Source organism: Bos indicus, chromosome 3 (genome assembly GCF_029378745.1).
Source record: "Bos indicus isolate NIAB-ARS_2022 breed Sahiwal x Tharparkar chromosome 3, NIAB-ARS_B.indTharparkar_mat_pri_1.0, whole genome shotgun sequence".
Taxonomy (NCBI): Eukaryota; Metazoa; Chordata; class Mammalia; order Artiodactyla; family Bovidae; genus Bos; species Bos indicus.
Window position 1 is genome coordinate 71823282 of NC_091762.1, and position 21500 is coordinate 71844781.

Below are 21500 nucleotides of genomic sequence, written 5' to 3' on the forward strand. Positions count from 1 at the left end.
ACATATGTTCACACACAAACATAATTTTCTTTGTAATTTTTATTTGATTCTTGGACTATTTAGAATTGAGTGACTTACTTTCTAAGTATTTAGAGGTTTTCTAGCTATGCCAATGTTATTTAATTCTACTTTAATCTTACTATATTTAGAGAGCATATTCAGTAAAGTTTCAGACTTAAAGTATTTTGAAAATTGTTTTTTGGCTTAAAATAAGATTTATATGAATATTACATATACATTGCCTTATTTAGAAATGTAGTGTTCTATTAATTTCTATTAGGTCACTTTAGATAAGAGCATCATTCAAATCTTCATTTTTACAAATTTGTTGACCATTTGTCCATCACCTACTACCATCACCTACTAAAAGCTATGTTAAAATTCACAACTATGAATGTGGATTTGTCTATTTATCTTTGTATTTCTGAAAATGTCTTCCATATATCTTAAATTTCAATTATAGTTGCTATACATTTAAGCCTGCTGAATTTTATTTGTCAATATTTTCTTTCATCATCATCATAAAATGTCTCGTTACTAGTGGTAATACTCCTTTCCTTGCCTACATTATTTGACATTGTTATAGTCCCACGAGGACTTCCCTCATTGCTCAGTGGGTAAAGAATCTGCCTGCAAAGCAGGAGGCTCTGGTTGGATTCTGGGCTGGGAAGATCCGCTGGAGAAGGGATAGGTTACCCACTTCCATATTCTTGGACTTCCCTTGTGGCTCAGCTGGTAGAGAATCCTCCTGCAATGCAGGAGACCTGGGTTCAATCCCTGGGTTGGGAAGATCCCCTGGAGAGGGAAAGGCTACCCACTCCAGTATTCTGGCCTGGAGAATTCCATGGACTGTATAGTTCATGGGCTCACAAAGAGTCAGACCTGACTGAGTGACTTTCACTTCACTTCATTGTCCCACTAGCCTGCTTATGCTTAGTGTTTGATTCTTTTACTGTCCTTTGACTTTTCATAATTTATCTAACATCTATTTTTCCCTAGCTTGAAAATATCAACTTTAACTGTTGAGTGTTTAACCCATTTACATTTATAGGATTGATGGGGGCTGGGTATGTTTGATTTAGAATCTTTTTGCCACACTGTTCTTTCTCTTTTTCTGCCTTCCTTCTGTGTTCTGTGTCATTTCAGTCTTTTTTTTTTTAAATGCCAGTCTCTCTGTTCTATGGGCTTATTATCCAGAACTCTTTTGTTTGTCACTGATTCTTCATTGCTTTCCTAGAGATTACAGTATGCATTTTAGAATTATCACAGATTACTTAAAATTGTGTCTAAGTATAATTGAAACCAGACACGACTGAGCGACTTCACTTTCACTTTTCACTTTCATGCATTGAAGAAGGAAATGGCAACCCACTCCAGTGTTCTTGCCTGGAGAATCTCAGGGACGAGGAGCCTGCTGGGCTGCCGTCTCTGGGGTTGCACAGAGTTGGACACAACTGAAGCTACTTAGCAGTAGCATAATTGAAACCAGGCCTTTAATTTGATTGCTTGCTGTGAGGCTGAAGGAAGCTGCCATACTAAGCACTGAAATTCATTGAATGTTACTAGCCTTTTTTCCGGAGAAGGCAATGGCACCCCACTCCAGTACTCTTGCCTGGAAAATCCCATGGATGGAGGAGCCTAGTAGGCTGCAGTCCATGGGGTCGCTAAGAGTCGGGCACGACTGAGCGACTTCACTTTCACTTTTCACTTTCATGCATTGGAGAAGGAAATGGCACCCACTCCAGTGTTCTTGCCTGGAGAATCCCAGGGACGGGGAGCCTGGTGGGCTGCCGTCTATGGGGTCGCACAGAGTCAGACACGACTGAAGTGACTTAGCAGTAGCAGCAGCCTTTTTTCATCAGGTATTCTGGATGCTGCAAGTGTTCCAATAGACTGCAAAGTTCAAAAATAGTTGATTCCATAGTTCTTGCCAACCCAATAGTTGTTTTGTTGGAGGGACTTATTCTTAGAGCTTCATACTCTGCCATTTTCCATGACATTAATGGAATACTAGGTTTTTGACTGTGGAACAAAGGAATGTTTACTTTTTCCTCCAAATTTTCCAATGAAAGCCTAGGCAAGCTTATCCCAAATTGCCTACTCAGAGATGACTCCTTGAATAAAAGTAATTCTTAAATATATAATTTTCAAATGTATTAAAGTAATTTTCACAGGGTTGGAAGCAGTCTTATACATTATAGAAAATTGAAGTTTGCAAAGTTTGGGGAAATTGCCCCAAAAAGGTAATAAGTAAGATAACCTACAACTTGTTTATCCTTTCTTTATAGTACCATACAAAGTTAGCTAGTTTAGGTGTGGAGTTTGAACTCAAAGTTCTAGAAAAAGTGTAGGAAGATCACAAGGAAAGCTTAATCTGCATTTGATTCATTTTAGGAAAATGAGGAAGAGTTGAAAAAGGAATGTGAAAGATTGGTATATTCTTTAAAATGTGATATATAATATTTTAATATGAGCATTTCACTTTGACATTTTTAATGTGATAGTATTTAATGTAACAGAATAAAAGAATATAAAACTACTCCTAAAATTTAACTCAGAAAATTATTCCTTTCATAAATACTACAACCACATTCTTTTTTTCCTAAAGGCCTCTCTATGCAATATTAATATATATTCTTTTTATGCAAACTCATTTTGACAGCAGTGGTGCAAGCATATGATTCATTTCCATTTAGATTCCTTACTTATTAAAAATAATTTAAGAAAAGAGTTCAGCTAGCATAATTTATTAGGCAGTACAAAGACATTTGTATGATGCTTATAGTTCAAACTTGATTTAACATTTTATAATAATTTATAAAAGAAAAGGAAAAAAATACATTCATGCTGACACATGTCTTGAAATTCAAAATATATGCTAGATATGAATAGATATCATACACTTTTCTCTATAATGATTTGCTCTGCAATTGGAGAGAGTACATTTTAAGAAATTTTCATTTTAATATGAATGAAAAATTCTGAGCGTTAAAATGTACTAAATTGATTTCAGTTAAAAGATGTTAATGCTATTTTAGCCCTCCATCCCTTCCATATCCATTGTCCAAGAACTGAAGTGATTTTAGTCCATTATCATGACTTTTATTTCTAAGTGGAAGTATATATATGAGATTGATATGAGCTAACAGGAATTGCTAGGCCAAAGCATCACATAAGGGAACACTGAAATCCATAGCAAGTGGGAAGAATAACATTGGCATTGAGATAGTAAAGTTGTATATAAAATGAATTATTTGGTGTTTCATACTGTACATAGCAGATTGGTCTCAGTTACCTTGATAATTTAAAGAAAAGTTATTTAGAATATTATCTCCTTCATTTTATTTTGGATTCATCTGAATAACGCTGACCTTCGAAAAAGAGAAAATGAATTTTATTTTTCATTATCTTTGCAATCTTTATTGAGATCCTTTGTGAACCTTGTATTCTGTGCTGAAATTTCAAAATGAGGATCTCACGGTCTAGTGAGAGAGCCAGACAAATTAACAGATACTTAAAAGAATGGTGGGATTGGGGCTATAGGAGAGGCAAACTCAGAATGAGCGGGAATATGGAGAGATATTTAATGGACATAAAGGTAAGAGTCTCACCTGGGTCTAAAAGAAAGTATTTTTGTTGAAAAAGTCCTCATTCATTTCATTTGATAACTCTTCATCTTTTACAGAAATCTGATGTTTTTGCTTTAAAATAATTAAACTTAAATGACATTGTCACAAAGTAATCTCATCCGCTTCTCTGGCATTAGTATTCAGATGTTCATTTAGAGTAGGTATGACTCAAACTTACATTGGAATAAATAATATAACATGAATTTCTGTCTCATGTAAAATTTCAGATAGGTAGGGAGCCTCTGCATGTGTGCGTGCTCAGTTGTGTCCAACTCTGCAATTTCATAGATTGTAGTCTGCCAGGTTCCCCTGTCCATGGGACATCTCAGGCAAGAATACTGGAGTGGGTTGCCCATTTCTCTTGCATTGGCAGGAGGATTCTTTACTGCTGCACCACCCAGGAAGCCAAGGGAGCCCCTAGGCTATATATAATAGTTCTGTCCCATAGCTATTCTATTTTTTTCAATACATGGCCTTAATTGCTGAGGTTACTTCATGATCAGAGGTGACTGCTTCAGCCACAACTACTTTATCTACATTTCAAAGAGAAGAAAACACGAGGAGAAGGGGTAGTTTGCATATCTCAGCATGCCTTTTAAGGGAGGATTCCAGAAACTGATGCAGGGCACTTCTATTTACATTAAATTTACTTAATCATACAGGTACAACTGGTTCTTCTCAGGTGGCTCAGTGGTAAAGAACCCACCTTCCAACATGGGAGTTGTGGATTCAATCCCTGGGTGGAGAAGATCCCTGGAGAAGGAAACGACAACCCATTCTAGTATTCTTGCCTGGGAATCCCATGGACAGAAGATCCTGGGGGTTAACAATCCATGGGGTCGCAAAGAACCAGACATGTCTGAGCAACTGAATAACAAGAATAACTACAACTGTTAATAGCTGCTTTAGAAGCTTGGGATATGTAGTCATTTTAAGTTATCATTTTTATAGAAGAGTTGACAAATAGTAGAAATCAAAGTGTCAGTTAATGTTAGACATTGGTACAGCAAGGATGAATGTTTTGCTAAGCCACTGAATAGAAAAACAACATATAAACACAAGAGTAATATAGGGGGAAAATAAAATTAAAATTATCTTTCAAAAACAAGATAAGGGAAAAAAGTCAAGACATTAAAAAAACAGTAGGGAAATAATTATTTTATAATAGGTCTCCAGCATTTTTTTAAATCAAAAACAAGCTGTGGTATGTTTTTGATGAGACAGTATAAAGTGGAAAGAGTATAAGGTGAACTCAGCAACCTGAGGATGAGTACAACTTCCTGCTGAAGGGCAAGACCAATTCTGTCTCTTGCTGACTGTGTGACCCTGGGAAATTCTCTTCAAACAGCTAATCTTCAATCGCATTTATAAAATGTAGAAAATAAAATGTAGAACTGGAACTCTGGTTGACTTCTGTGTAAGTTTTAAGTGGGCACTTCCAAATATATTTTGTACATAACTAACATATTTTTAAATACAATATTTTTTAAATCAAAATTATTTCAAAATATGAATGATGAACAAAATTTCAAATTTTTACATAAACTTAAGGTCTGACCCTGTCCTTACACATCATTTCAATTACCCCAACTTCATCCCTGTCCTGATAAAATGTCTACCTCACAAAGTTATTATAATACTCAAAAAGTACATAAAAACCAATTAAGAGCTCAATAAAACAAGATTATATCAATTATCTGATTTCAATTTGAATTTTACATTACTTTCTTAAGAGAAGTACTCACATTTGGCTCTAAGTGTTTAATTTACTTCAGAAGTGGAAACATCACAATACAAAAGTAACAATAAAATCTGTGATACTAAGTAGGATTTCTACTGCATAAAATAGAACTGGAATTTTACATGAAAATGCAAGTTCTCAGTTATGATCTTGTTACAGACTGATTCAGCATTCCACTGTCATTTACTTTTTGGCATAGCTGCTCTAACAGGTTAATGGTGCTTTTTCACTTTTATTATTTATTAAGAATAACAAATTCACGTTTGAATGCTAATACAGAACTTGGTGAAAGGTGTGGTACAAGTGGAAAGAAGAAAGGGGCTTTTCATCATTAAACAAAATATTATTTTGGTTTCTTTTAGTCATAATTTGATACAGTTTTCAAATTAAAACTAACAACTTGTATACAAAAGAATAGCTTGGAAATTGGCACTGGGGAAGAACTTCTCTTCCATGTGCCAAACATAGGAAGGGTTTTAGAACTTCTTTTTTTTCTAAAGAGCATTCATCTGTATACGTTCTTTTTTTTAATTATTATTATTTTTAATTTTATTTTATTTTTAAACTTTACAATATTGTATTAGTTTTGCCAAACATCGAAATGAATCCGCCACAGGTATACCTGTGCTCCCCATCCTGAACCCCCCTCCCTCCTCCCTCCCTACACCCTCCCTCTGGGTCGTCCCAGTGCACCAGCCCCAAGCATCCAGTATCCTGCATCGAACCTGGACTGGTGACTTGTTTCATACATGATATTATACATGTTTCAATGCCATTCTCCCAAATCTCCCCACCCTCTCCCTCTCCCACAGAGTCCATAAGACTGATCTATATATCAGTGTCTCTTTTGCTGTCTCGTACACAGGGTTATTGTTACCATCTTTCTAAATTCCATATATATGCGTTGGTATACTGTATTGGTGTTTTTCTTTCTGGCTTACTTCACTCTGTATAATAGGCTCCAGTTTCATCCACCTCATTAGAACTGATTCAAATGTATTCTTTTTAATGGCTGAGTAATACTCCATTGTGTATATGTACCACAGCTTTCTTATCCATTCATCTGCTGATGGGCATCTAGGTTGCTTCCATGTCCTGGCTATTATAAATAGTGCTGTGATGAACATTGGGGTACACGTGTCTCTTTCCTTTCTGGTTTCCTCAGTGTGTATGCCCAGCAGTGGGATTGCTGGATCATAAGGCAGTTCTATTTCCAGTTTTTTAAGGAATCTCCACACTGTTCTCCATAGTGGCTGTACTAGTTTGCATTCCCACCAACAGTGTAAGAGGGTTCCCTTTTCTCCACATCCTCTCCAGCATTTATTCCTTGTAGACTTTTGGATCGCAGCCATTCTGACTGGTGTGAAATGGTACCTCATAAACAAAATTAACTTTTACAGAAAATTTTAGACAAGACCTATGAGGCCTGAAATTGTCATATTAGTACATGTGCTTTCACAAGTAGATACAGAAATACTAATAATTCCATTTTGGCAAAACTTTAATTCAAAAACAAATTACTGTTTAATCAAGAACAGATAATTTAAGAAATGTCTATACAATACCATATTAATAACTCTTATATAGGAAAATTAAATATTTTAATTAAAAATTAAATATTATTTAAAAAGGATGTTTGAAAATTCACTACCTGTATTAAAGTCTGTATTAAAACAATATAATGTTGGGTAATCTGCATAAACTCTGTATGGTCACTTTTTTCCATCTGTACAATGTAAATAAAAATATAACTGACCTACTAAATGTATAGCACTTACTAATGTGCATGTCACAAAATGTGAAATAAATGTGGACTTTAATTTACTAACCATTACCTCATTCATATACCCAGAATACTTTTTTGAGACTATAACATAAGTGCCAGGCACATGATCCTTGTTATTCTACAGTATTGTCTTCTTTGCTGTTAGTTTGCTCACTAACTTTTGTTCACTCATATGTCAGACACATTGCATAACTTGGAATATTTCTTTTGCTCTCAACAATAGAGAATTAGCTCTCCTGTTAGAATATCACCAGTTTTATGAGGGATATACTAAACTATGTTTGGCCTCTGAATACTCATAGTTTTATTTGAGTGAACTATGTATTTATAATTTTGTTTATAATTTTGTCTCTTCTCTACTATTGCTTAAGGATAGTGGATGTATCGTCTCCCTCTTTTTATGCAGGGTCTCGAGAGTACTGCATTGAGAACAGAGATCCACAGAAATTGTCATTTGAATTGATGGATCAATAAGCTTGAACTGCATTAACTAGAACAATTGGTAGCTGCAATCTGTTCTCTTAAATGGAGGAAGGATGGGAGATCTATTACAAATTGTTTGGATTATCTTGTAAGTATAACTGTCATATACAGAAGAGGGGAATTATAGTAATGAAGATTTCAAAGTTCATCGTGGATCATGATAAGGACACATTAATATCCAACATTAGGAAAGAACCCTTATGCAAGAATTAAAGTTCTGTTGGGGAGGTTAACAGTTTAAGTGACAGAATATTATCCTCTATTTTAATAATATATTAAAATTTGCATTTTATGTTTCTTCAGCTTCCATTGAACTTCTTGTAATAGAGAAAAAGTATTTTATTTTGTTTAAGCTAGGATATTGCTAATATGTTAGAAAAAATCAGAATTGGTGGTTTATTGCATGTGTGGCTTATAAATGGAATTTGTTCCTATTTCTTTCTCTGAACATTAACCACTGTTTTTCTTTTGCACTGGCTAAAATACATGGGTATATTTTGTAGCAAAAATAAAAATAATACTTTCCCCTCCCTTCTTTTGTTGTATCTTTAATTTTCAGTTCCCTTACAGATAGGTCATATGACAGCTCTATCGCTCAAACACTTCATCTGAGACAATATTTTTTCTCATATCAGTACCACTTGCCTATGGCCATGGTGATCTGAGACAGATTTAGTATTTATTTCTGACAGATTATTTGTGACACCTATTATATTTACATATGATACTAAGGCTAGTTCTTTCACTGCTACTTTACCTTCTCTCTTCATCCAACTCCATGCTTTCTTTTTTTTTTTTACAAAGGCTAAATGCATGATGAGGTCTGTTTTCTGATAAACACTGGATGATATTTGAAAGACATTTTGTGTTGAAACAGGTGGTAACAAATTAACTAAATGAGGAATGTATTTGTGAAAAAGAGATTGAGAAGCTGCAAAACATAGAATTGTGGTTGTAGCTTTTACTCTGGACAGAAGGGGTACATCCTGTGGCCCGTATTCCAGATGCTTTTTTACACCATTTCACATGCCCTGCAGCTGCTACTTCTGTCGTGATTGCTGCATCACCTCCTGTCATTGCCCACTTGAAAGTGAAGAAAAGGATCTAACAAAATGAACAAAACAGCACTCTCTGTGATTCATTTTGTTTTTGTTCTTTGGTTGAAATACCACAAATCACAGATCCTTCCCCTCTCCCCAGAATCGTGTCTCTCCTATATCTCTAATTATGTAGGATTATAATTTAGTCCAGAAGCTTTAAAATGCATTGTATATTATGAAAAGCAAGTACAGTTCATATTCAATTTGACTTCTTCATAAATTTTTTAAATATCAAAGTGATTAGGTCAGATTTAGGACCAATTCCCTGAGAAAGTTCATGATTAAAAGGCTCAGTTAGTCCCTGGCTATGAGATTATCAAGCAGTCAACACACCTTTAGAATTTTATGAAGAAGGAGGAAAGAGGTCACTGCTCTCTGCTTTCTATATTGCCAAACTGATGTGTACATGGAGTTTGGGTAATATAATACATATTCATGCTGACAGCTAATTTTCAGGCTAATGCAATTCAAAACAGAAAAGATAATGAACCCTAAAAAAACAGAGTTTGTAAATGGAAATGCTGACAGACTCTTAACTCTAATAGCTGTGCTATTGGGCACCACAAAAATAACAAAGCTAATTTTAATGAAGATTTGAAAGTAGATGAGGCATTTATCTTTGGTAATTATGGTGCTTCTGTAGTACTAATATCTAAATGGAATTTAAACCATTTAAATAACCCAAGGGAAGGGACAGTTGTAGGAATAATTCTCAGTGTGATTCCATAAAGGTAACATGTATATTTCAAGAACATTTTTCCCATGTGGAACCAGCCACATTCCAATTATAAATATACTATTCCTTTGTAACTTTCATTTGAGGATATGTTTCCAAAACAAGTCTAGTTGAAATTTTCTTCAGTGATGCTTTTTAAAATTAATTTATTTAAACCATTGTTGATAAGGAAGAAGATGTGTTTCAAGCATTGCTATCTAGCTATTTAATTTTTGGTATCTTACTAAATCTAGATCAAGCAACTTGATTGACATGCCTTTAGACCTGCCCTCTAACTCTTTGGGCTAGTTTTATTCCTATATACTACAAATATTTTATTCCTATATACTACAAATATACTACAAATATGTTAAGAATAGTTCATATGCCAAAAAAATATATTTAAACCTCTGGGAATTCAAATCCAATAGTTTTCCTCCTGTATGGACTTTCAACCTAATCACAGAGACAGAGTCCTATATAAAATACTATTATAAGCAAAGGCTCAGTTCAGTTCAGTCCCTCAGGCATGTTGGACTCTGCGATCCCATGGACTGCATCACGCCAGGCTTCCCTGTCATCACCAACTCCCGGAGCTTACTCAAACTCATGTCCTTCGAGTCGGTGATGTCATTCAACCATCTTATCCTCTGTCCTCCCCTTCTTTCCCGCCTTCAATCTTTCCCAGCATCAGGGTCTTTTCCAAAAAGTCAGTTCTTCCCATCAGGTGGCCAAAGTATTGGAGTTTCAGTTTTATCATTAGTCCTTCCAATGAATATTCAGGATGGATTTCTTTTAGGATTGACTGGTTGACATTGAATGGTTCACATCATTTGGTGGCAAGAAGTAGAAATGGTAATTGAACTTTATCATCTATCTTTTTCAGTAAAAATATTTATTTTAGAATTGTTTTGGATTTATAGAAAAATTATGAAAATACAAATAGAGCTCCTAAATATCCTGTCTCCAATTTCCCTTATGCTCAGAAACTTATATCACTATGGTACATTTTTGACAACAGTAAAGTAATATTTGTGCCATATTATTAACTAAATCTATGTTCCCATTTCCTTAGTATTTAGCAAATGTGCTTTTTCTGTTCTAGGATACAATTAAGGATGCAGTACTATATATTTTTTTAAATAAATTATTTTTTATTAGAGCAATTTTAGGTACACAACAAGATTGAGTGGCAAAAACAGACTTCCCATATACCCCTTTTCTTCACACAGTACAATCTTGCCCAAGCTCACCATCCATCCTGCACCCCAGTGGTACAGTTGATAAGCCTACAATGATACAATATCACCTAAAGTTCATAGTTAATGTTACAGTCCATTCTTGATGTTGTACATTCTGTGGGTTTTGACTAGTGTACAAAATAGTTTCTCTGCCCTGGTAATTCTCTGGGTTTGTCCAATCATCCTTCTTTTCCTTTATCCCCTGGCAACCACTTACCTACCATTCTGTGTCTCCATAATTTTACCTTTTCTGACAGGTCATGTAGCTGGAGTCACACAGATTGTAGTCCTTTTTAAAACTGTTTCCTTCACTTAGAAATATTCCTTTAAGGAATATTCTTTACATGCCATGACAGCTCCTTTATAGTGCTAAATAATATTCCATTATCTAGGTCATTACAGTTTACTTATCCATTCACCTAACGAAGAATAGCTTGGTTGTTATCAAGTTTTTGTAAAGTTGTTATGTGCCCTTAGGCATCTCTTGACTATTACAGTTTCTTGGATTTTCCTTATTTTTGATGAACTAGACAGTGGAAGACTACTGCTTAGATATTTTGTAGATTATCTTTCAATTGAAATTTGCCTAATGATTTTCATAATTAGATTGGGTTTATGGGTTTGGAGGAGGAACATCAAGGTGGTCAAATTCTATATTCATCATATTAAAACAAGGGTACATACTATAGAGATGGCTTACTGTTGATGTTGACCTTAATTACCTTGTTCAGGTAGTGTTTGGCAGGTATCTCCACTGTAAATTTTCTCTATTCCTCTGTTAGATACTTAATTCTTTGAAACAAAGTCACTATGCACAGGATACACACAGGGAACGGGGAGTGAGATTCGACCTGCTTAACAACAGAGTACCCAAACAAATTATTTGGAATTCTTCTCTATAAGAAAATAATTCTTCTACTCCATCTATTTATTGAATCACTTATTTATGTCAGTATGGATTCAGGGATATTTATTGTATACTTTAAGTTATAATCCAACACTACTTTATTTTGCTTCTCAAATTGTTCCAAGTTTGGCCATTAGAAGCAATTCCAGCTGGCTCTGGTATCCTTTTGAAACCCTTACCTTGTGTATTTTCTTCCCCAGTCATTGAAATAATCTTTTTTTTTGTTTTTTTCAAAAAACCTTAGCTTTAGAAACCAACATCTGGGTGCTGGGTATGCTTTTGCCATCATCTTATTTTTCATATAGTTCAATTTCCATAAAATTGCATTTTGTGTAGCATATGAACAGAAAGAAATATTATATTATTAGTGAGTTCCTCTAAAGGGTGAGTTCATTATTCTGGCTTTTGAAATTTATTACTGCTACATGATACCTTTGCCTGCTATTCTTGATGCAATTTTACACAATTGTTTGAGCTTATGTTTTGTGTCTCTATTTACACACGAAGAAAAAAAGTTCTTCTTGATCTTAAACAATAATGTTTCTGAGATTATATATTTATGTATAATAAAAATAGCTAATGGTTGATCATTAATTCACACACAAGGTACCTTTCCATAACACTAAAGTACTATGATAAACTACCTCTTGCTTGTCATTGAATTCATGACACTATGGTAGCACTCACTATTAGTTTAAGAAATAAGTCTGGTTATAATCGGCCTTAGTTTCTGGTCTTAGTCAAAATGGGAATCCTTAGTCACAAGGCCAGTAAAAGCACTTCAGAGGAATGAGTTTATATTCTTACAAGACAATCAATGTGAAGAGTCTAAATTCTTCAATTTTTTGATAACATTGAAAGATGAAGCTTGTTCAGTAAGAAAGCTTGGTGTGATAATGCATTTCATATCTTCCTTAAGTAGGTATTAAATCCTACTATGTGCTAGCAATACAATAAGTAATAGTGATAATTACTTTAGCATTTTTCTATGTCAAAAGGATTTATATTTAGAAAGGAAAGAAATATATTTAAGCCAAAAAAAAAAAAAGAGTAAAGACATATAATTAAATGTATGTGGAACTGAGTGAGATGGGCTTCTTAGACTTTAATATGTCTAAGAATCATTATGGAATTTCATTAAAATATATATTCTGATTCAGTAAATTGGAATCTATAAAAGCATCACTCAACTGTACTGAGAAGCAACAGTGTGGATAACAGTAAGGCTCAATGTGTATGTGTGCTAGGTTGCTTCAGTCGTGTCTGACTCTTTGCTACTCTGTGGACTGCAGTCCACCAGGCTCCTCTGTCCATGGGATTCTCCAGACAAAAATACTGGAGTGCATTGCCATGCCCTCCTCTAGAAAGTATTAGGCACAAAAGAATGGTTTATTTTTGAGGAGAGGAGTCTGAAAGGAAATATGTGGTAAAATACAAATTAGAGTTAAAATCAGTATCTGGATCAAAAAAAGAGGACCAGAATTTTGGTAAAATATTAATTCCCAAACATTTCCACCTTTTGTTTGGTGATATGAGATTTAGTTAAAGGAAGTATATTTTTATTATATCATCTGTCATATTTTATATATTTTGGGCTATGTTTTTTTTCTTATTTTATGGCCAGATTTTTTAAGAAAACACCAACATTTCTTAAAATTCAAATCAAGTCTTTTTCTGAATGCTTTTACCAAAAGGTGAAGGTGTGTGTGTGCATGTGTGTGTGTGTGTGAGAGAGAGAGTGAGATGGGCTGTAGAAATCTCAAAATGTACCTCTTCTGAGATAGGTTATGCCTCAATACTTCAAGTTTATTTTCTTGCATATAGATAAGTAGAGTGTAGAAGGAAATGGCAACCCAATCCAGTATTCTTGCCTAGAGAATCCTGTGGACAGAGGAGCCTGGTGGGCTGCTGTCCATGGGGTCGCATAGAGTCGGACATGACTGAAGCGATTTAGCATGCATGCATGCATTGGAGAAGGAAATGGCAACCCACTCCAGTATTCTTGCCTGAAGAATCCCAAGTATGGAGGAGCCCAGTGGGCTGCTGTCTATGGGGTCGCACAGAGTCAAACATGACTGAAGTGACTTAGTAGCAGCAGCTGCAGCAGCAGCAAATGAGTAGAAATTTGAAAGATCAAATTACTTTTTGATGACAGATACACTATCTTTCTACAGCATGATAATATGTACTCTTAATTATATTTTTAATTTCCTGAATTCTAGAAATAGTTTCCCGATGTATTTCCACAGTTCATTAATTAAAAATGTACAAGAACTGGGCAAGAGTGTTTTTTTTTTTTTTTTTAGGAGAGAAATATTCTATTTTCTTGGCAGCCCGATTCCATTAACCTTTTATCTTTTAACTGTTCTTTGATGTGTGTTCTATAAAACAAGTCGAATATTCCTTTTGAGATAAATTATTCAGTCAAAACAGTTCTGTTACCATATAATGTAATAAAACAGCAAGCTATTGATTTGGCATTGCAAATGAACTAGTTTTATTTCTTTTTTCATATTGTAATTTATCATATTCTATTTGTATCTATGCATGGATCTTGCAAGCCAATACCATTTTACTCACTTGAGCTAGAGTTCAGTTGAAATATATTAACTCAGAAAATTGAAAAGAAATATATCAGATAGGTTTAAATACATGTGGTCATTAGAGTTCCATAACGTACAGAGGAAGTATCTCTAGGAGAGACTCCAGTCTTCCAGCTGTGATAGAAGATGAACAAGATACCTATAAACATAAAATAGCCCTAAGTTATGTAAGTGAAAACTCATGTAGCACTGTGCTGCATGAGCATCTTCTTCAAAGCTAAAAGAATGGGGAGCTGAATGAAGGTGCGTTCATTGTTCAATCATTGTTCAAGTTGTACATAACTACTGATACTTAAAGGAGATTGGCACTGATTCTCATGCATGCAAATCTTTGTGGAATTCACCTGGATAAAAATCACCTGATTTTTTAAAAGCCCTTAAAATAAAACAACCCTGAAAAAAGTTATAAAATAATGAAGACTTCCAATACAACTTCATGATCACTATTCACATTTATTAGAATCACACAAAAGAATGTTATTTGTAACTTACTGATGTTCACATAATACTTAAAGTTTGAGATCCCTGTCTCTAGAATCAAAAATCAATTCCACTAAGATTATTGTACAAGGTATTTAATTTCTTCAATCTATAGTTTCTTCCTCATTAAGTTAGGAGAATGAATGCCTACTTCAAGGGGCTGTTTTATGAGAAAATTGTATGGAATAGTATATACTCTGAGTTCTCGGCACAATAACTGGAATATTGAGTTTTATTATTATCATTATTACTTTAATCCAAATGCTAGATTCCTTAGTTCAATTTTTGGGAGAAAATATTTTCTGTTGATATTTCTATTCTGAGCTAATGCTATTTCAGAAGAAATGAAAAAATGTGGCTTCCAGTATCTCTGAGCATTTAATGTTTTCCATGTTGACTGCCTCATAAAATGCCAGACTTTCCTCTTGTTTGTTAGCTAACCTTCCTGTGCTCCCTTCCCCATAATTCCCATCATTGTCTCCATTATCACACAACAAAGGATTTATTTTTTTTTGTCACTCTATATTAGTTTGCATTTCTAAGAAGCATATACATGAAAACATACATAATATATTTCACTTTTCTGACTTTTTTCACACAGCATAATTATTTTGAGGTTCCCCCATAATATAGCAGAGACATCACTTTGCTGACAAAGGTCCATCTGCTGATAAAACCATAGCTTTGACCAGTAGTCTTGTATAGACCATAGTCTTGTTGGACCATAAAGAAGGCTGAGAACCAAACAACTGATGCTTTTGAACTGTGGTGCTGGAGAAGACTCTTGAGACTCCCTTAGACAGCAAGGAGATCAAACCAATCAGTCCTTAAGCAAATTAACCCTGAATATTCATTGGAAGGGCTGGTGCTGGAGCTGAAGCTCCAATATTTTCATCACCTGATGCAAAGAGTTGACTCACTGGAAAAGCCCCCGATGCTGGGAAAGATGGAAAGCAAGAGAAGAAGGGGGCGACAGAAGATGAAATGGTTGGATGGCATCACTAACTTGATGGACATGAGCTGGAGCAAATTCAGGGAGATAGTGAAGGACAGGGAAGCCTAGGATGCTGCAGTTCATGGAGTCACAAAGAGTCGTACATGACTTAGAAACTGAACAAAAACACCAACATGATATAGCGTACATTGTATTGTTAAGTAGTATTTCAATGTGTAGATATACCACTGTTTATACGCCCATTCATGAATATTTGGATTGCCTTCAGTTCGAGGCTATTCTTAAAAAGCTACTATTCATGTTCAAATCTTTGTACAGACGTGTCTTTCATTTCTTTTGAGAAAATGCCCAAAAGTTAGATGGCTGGATCCTATTGTGTGCTAAGTGTCCTAAGTCACTTCAGTCATGTCCCGCTAGGTGACCCCATTGACTGTAGTCTGCCAGGCTCCTCTGTCCATGGGATTCTCCAGGCATGAACACTGGAGTGGGTTACTATTTCCTTCTCCGGGGGATCTTCCTGACCCAGGTATCGAACCAACATCTCATATCTCCTGCATTTGCAGGTGGGTTCTTACCAGTAGTGCCCCCTGGGAAAACCCAGATCCGATTGTAGTTGTGTATTTAAATTGTTAATAAACTCCCAAATTGTTTCCAGTGTAGTTATTAGCTTTATGAAATTCCCGTCTATTTCAACTTTCCTGAGAGTTTGTAACAGAAATGGATGGTGAATTTTGTCAGTTCCAAAGATCAGAAAAGCTGACTTAAGAAGGCAAAGAGTAAAATCTTGGGAGTGAAGTACTAGATGGTACTATGCAACAGACCTAAGACTTAATCTGGTGTAAATCATTTAATCTAGTATAGGATGATGGAAGACCCTCCAAAAAAGTTTTGTAAAATATTATCTTATATAGAGAAGTTACATATATATTGTTACACATACATTTATTTGTGTATATATCTCAAATAATCTAAAATAAGGAAGGGAAAATTCCACATAAATGAATGTATAAGAAAATAATTTAATAACATTGCTGTCTCTGCAGTGAACAATGTTTACACATTCATCATGATATAAGCATTACTTATATTAAATTTCCTAAATGGCCTATGGAAAATACACATTGAATTTAAATTTAAAATTATGACAAGAAATATTAATACATAATACTTTTAGCCTTCACAACACAAAAAAATGAATGTGCAGTCGACAGAATTTAGGAGAGAAAACTGAGTAGAACTGATGAAGAGAAAGCTTATTTTAAAAGTGGGAATGATACTAACTATGGCTGTACAAAACAAGAAAAAACATCCATGTTTCTATAACCTTCAAGGTTACAAAGATAAGCAACATCATGAATAAAGTTTGAAAGATATTATTAGGGGTGATTATATATTACATATATGATATATATGGTATAATTGTATTATATATGCACCATCACATCCCTTGTAAAACAGAACCCCAAATAAGGACTCACATCAGATCAGATAAGATCAGTCACTCAGTCGTGTCCGACTCTTTGCGACCCCATGAATCGCAGCACGCCAGGCCTCCCTGTCCATCACCAACTCCCGGGGTTCACCCAGACTCACGTCCATCGAGTCAGTGATGCCATCCAGCCATCTCATCCTCTGTCGCCCCCTTCTCCTCCTGCCCCCCGATCCATCCCAGCATCAGAGTCTTTTCCAATGGGTCAACTCTTCACATGAGGTGACCAAAGTACTGCAGTTTCAGCTTTAGCATCATTCCTTCCAAAGAAATCCCAGGGCTGATCTCCTTCAGAATGGACTGGTTAGATCTCCTTGCAGTCCAAGGGACTCTCAAGAGTCTTCTCCAACATCACAGTTCAAAAGCATCAATTCTTCGGCACTCAGCCTTCTTCACAGTCCAACTCTCATATCCATACATGACCACAGGAAAAACCATAGCCTTGACTAGATGGACCTTTGTTGGCAAAGTAACGTCTCTGCTTTTGAATATGCTATCTAGGTTGGTCATAACTTTCCTTCCAAGGAGTAAGCGTCTTTTAATTTCATGGCTGCAATCACCATCTGCAGTGATTTTGGAGCCCAAAAAAATAAAGTCTGACACTGTTTCCCCATCTATTTCCCATGAAGTGATGGGACTGGATGCCATGGTCTTCATTTTCTGAATGTTGAGCTTTAAGCCAACTTTTTCACTCTCCTCTTTCACTTTCATCAAGAGGCTTTTGAGTTCCTCTTCACTTTCTGCCATAAGAGTGATGTCATCTGCATATCTGAGGTGATTGATATTTCTCCCGGCAATCTTGATTCCAGCTTGTGTTTCTTCCAGTCCAGCGTTTATCATGATGTACTCTGCGTATAAGTTAAATAAACAAGGTGACAATATACAGCATTGACGTACTCCTTTTCCTGTTTGGAACCAGTCTGTTGTTCCATGTCCAGTTCTAACTGTTGCTTCCTGACCTGCATACAAATTTCTCAAGAGGCAGATCAGGTGGTCTGGTATTCCCATCTCTTTCAGAATATAAGGACTAGTGCTAATTATTTGATGTGTGCCATTTCATAGCAGCAGAGATAGTGAAAAATGGGAGTGAAATTCTAAGAATGGAAAGGAATTCAAGATGATGTATCAATTTTATGTGCACTTTTTCACAACGATCCAAAGAAACAAGAGTCATTGTTTAGAAAATAAAATTGCTTGGCCCTGAAGGAAGAATTCTCAAGGCCTAGTGACACCCAAATCATAGCTTGGAATAGTCTGTCCAAGAAATAAAGGAGAGGAAGCTTATCCTCCTTTGTCTCTCATGTTTTCCCCCAAGGAAGTTAACTTCCATTATCACAAGATTAGTCCTGTGGCAGCTCCCCCACAAGCCAATTCATATATTCCCTGATGTGGCATTTTTCTGGTATCTGATATGGTAAAGGAGTCAGAGTTGGGACTTCATGTGGCAAAATTCCAGAGACCCACACAAAATAAGTTGGTGGTGGTGACAGAGGAGTAAGTAGCTGATGATCTAGGAGACAGATTAAAACCAGAGAATCTCCATAGTCGACCTTTGGAGATCTAGCAGAAATGGAGTGGGGAATGTGTTTACACTGTTTTCTGTGGTGGCTCCCCTTGGACTCACTCAAGTGGAAGTTGATGATTAAGGAAGTCCACTGATGTAGTCATGTGGCACCAGAGTGATGGGCAGGGCGAGCCTTTTGGGGCACAGAATTGGGCTGGGGAAGAGGAAAAAGGTGGGCATTGCATCTTATGGGCCAAATGGAAGATGCCAAGAGCCATTCTCATTGTTTACTCAACACTGCTCTTTGATTCTTATATTCTGTTCATTGTATAATAAAGGTGCCTGTAAGGGTTTACTTAACACTGACACCCTCAAAACGTGTCACTATTCTTTCTTCCTCGTCTTCTTTTTAGAACAGACAACATAAAATTGACTTTGTGTCATCTACAAAGTGCTTCTTTTCTCTCCTTCACTATTATAACCCAAATTTATTTTTTAACAAAGCATCAACAAGTATTAAGTACACTTGCTTGATGAATACAAAATTATTTTAAGAAAAAAACAATGAATTATAATATTATTATTATTATTATAATATTATAATATTATTTTAAGTTAGAGAATTCTGCAATTAAAATAATGAAAATAATATTTTCCTATGGGTTAGGACAATTTTGATTGGAATAAATCATAAAGGAATGTGTAAGGATCATTGTTTGGCTTGAAATGAGCCTCATGATTTGTAATTGTTTTCTACAAATGTTTTAATGTAATAATTTTGATAATAAACTAGTTAATTTTAAATCCCATTGGTGTTAAAATACAACTTCAGTTAATGCAATTTATTAATATTGACAGTACTGATATCATGTAGATTTTGTGACTTAAACAGATGGCTTATATTCTGAACTAGTTGTATGAATTTGGGCAAACAATTGATCTTTCTGTATCTTATCTTTGTAATGGCTAATGTCTACCTTACAGAGCTGTAGAATGAATGTATTTTCTTCTTTTCTAAAGAATTAAAAATGCAAATTTGAATCGTAAGCACATTATTCAAATACAATATGGTAAGTGTGATATCATTCAATATAGAGAACAGTATGTGTAAAAAATAGAATACAAAAAAGAAGGCAAGGATAATATATCTGAGTGTTCAGTCCTCCTAATATGGGATATTCATATTTGTACATAAGATGTTAAAATTTACAATACGTGGAATATAAACAATTTAGGCAGTCATATAATTTATACATACTTCTGTCTGATACAAACATGAGTGTAATGTGACTTCCGACAAATCAATTTTGTTTTTATTCAGTCTCGTGCTGTTAAAATAGTTCTTAACTGTATATGGTTTGTGCATATTTCATTACAATAATCTCATGGGAGAATTTTATGCATATTTCATTATTAAAATCTCATGGAATCCTTTTTTGGGCAAGAAAACAGTTATAAGAAAAACAAAGATACAAGATAAAACTGTTGACCTACATCAGAAATTAGTTATTAAAATATATGAGGTATGGGCAAAGATTTCACATGAACTTGACTTTTGATTTCTACAGTGAATTATACTAAAAAATAAATATGTGACCTATATGATTTTAATAATATTTACTTGCTACTGAGGTCATGGTGTTGTCTCCCTTTTGAGATTTAAATTTAGATCAAAATATAACATACATATTTCTTAGATGGTTATGTGGGAAAAGCTCAAACACTCTTAAATAAAAAAGGCAAGAGGATTTTTCATTTGTAGCTAGCAAGATTATTATCATTGATGTGAGAAACAATCTTGCTTTCCAATGTTAAGTGTTGAGTTGGGTCCTGGCACAGAAAAATCAAGAACTTTTAAAAAGTAATATCTTCTGTACCTAAAGAGAGGACAAAGGAACCAGGACAAAGTTGTGATGTGGCTGAGAGAAGTTTATTTTAAAACTAACATCACAATGTTTACTATGCTAAAGCCTTGGACTATATGGATCGCAACAAATGGTGGAAAATTCTGAAAAAGATGGGACTAGTATGGAGATCAAAAAGAAACATTTAGAACTGGACATAGAATAACTGACTGATTCAAAATTGGCAAAGGAGTACATCAAGGTTGTATATTGTCATCCTGCTTATTTAACTTATATGCAGAGTACATCATGAGAAATGCCAGGCTGGATCAAGCACAAGCTGGAATCAAGATTGCCAGGAAAAATGTCAGTAACCTCAGATATGCAGATAACGCCAACCTTATGGCAGAAAACAAAGAGGAACTAAAAAGCCTCTTGGTAAAAGTGAAAACAGAGAGTGAAAAAGCTGGTTTAAACTCAACATTCAAAAAATGAAGATCATGGCATCTGGTCGCATCACTTCATGGCAAATAGATGGATAAACAATGGAAACAGTGACAGACTTTTTATTTTCTTGGGCTCCAAAATCACTGCAGAGGGTGACTGCAGCCATGAAACTAAAAGACACTTGTTCTTTGGAAGAAAAGCTATGACAAACCTGGACAGCATACTAGAAAGCAGAAGCGTTACTTTGTGGACAAAGTTCTGAATAGTCAAAGTTATGGCTTTTCCAGTAGTCGTGTATGGATATGAGAGTTGGACCATAAAGAAAGCTGAGCACCAAAGAATTGATACTTTTGAACTGTGGTGTTGGAGAAGACTCTTGCGAGTTCTTTGAATAGCAAGGAGATCCAACCAGTCAATCCTAAGGGAAATCAGTTCTGATCATTCATTGGAAGGACGGATGCTGTAGCTGAAGCTCCAATACTTTGGCCACCTGATGAGAAGAACTGATTCATTGAAAAGACCCTGATGCTGGGAAAAATTGAAGGCAGGAGGAGAAGGGATGCCAGTGAATGAGAT